This window comes from Ictidomys tridecemlineatus, chromosome 4, assembly GCF_052094955.1.
Source record: "Ictidomys tridecemlineatus isolate mIctTri1 chromosome 4, mIctTri1.hap1, whole genome shotgun sequence".
Lineage (NCBI taxonomy): Eukaryota > Metazoa > Chordata > Mammalia > Rodentia > Sciuridae > Ictidomys > Ictidomys tridecemlineatus.
This window is the reverse complement of record NC_135480.1, coordinates 12,776,852-12,777,290: the sequence shown is the minus strand read 5'-3', so window position 1 is coordinate 12,777,290 and position 439 is coordinate 12,776,852.

The following is a 439-nucleotide window of genomic DNA, read 5'->3' as shown; positions in this document are numbered from 1 at the left end:
CTTTTGTCTTGCTGTCACCCTTCGTGTCTCTTGTACCTTCATTCCTCCCCATCTAGGTTCGCTGCCCACGTTGATGTATCCTGCCTGACGGGACACTGACCACTATGTAAGCTTCCTTTCTCTGGCTCGAATTGCAGGAACCACTGGTCTTGATGCCACTCTTGACCATGACTTTATAATAAAGTCCCTAATAACTCGCACTGTGTGCAATCCTGTGTCTGTGTCCTTTCTTCTCTCTCCTGGCACCTTTCACCTATGACAATTGGTTCTTTCACAATGGATTTTCCTGGATCATTGTGAGAACATTTAACCTGAGATCTATCCTCTTAACATAGTTTTTTTATGTGTATAACAAAATATCATTAACTATAGACAAAATGTAGCACATCAGATCTCTGGAACTTATTCATCTGACATTCCTGAAACTTTATATCCATTG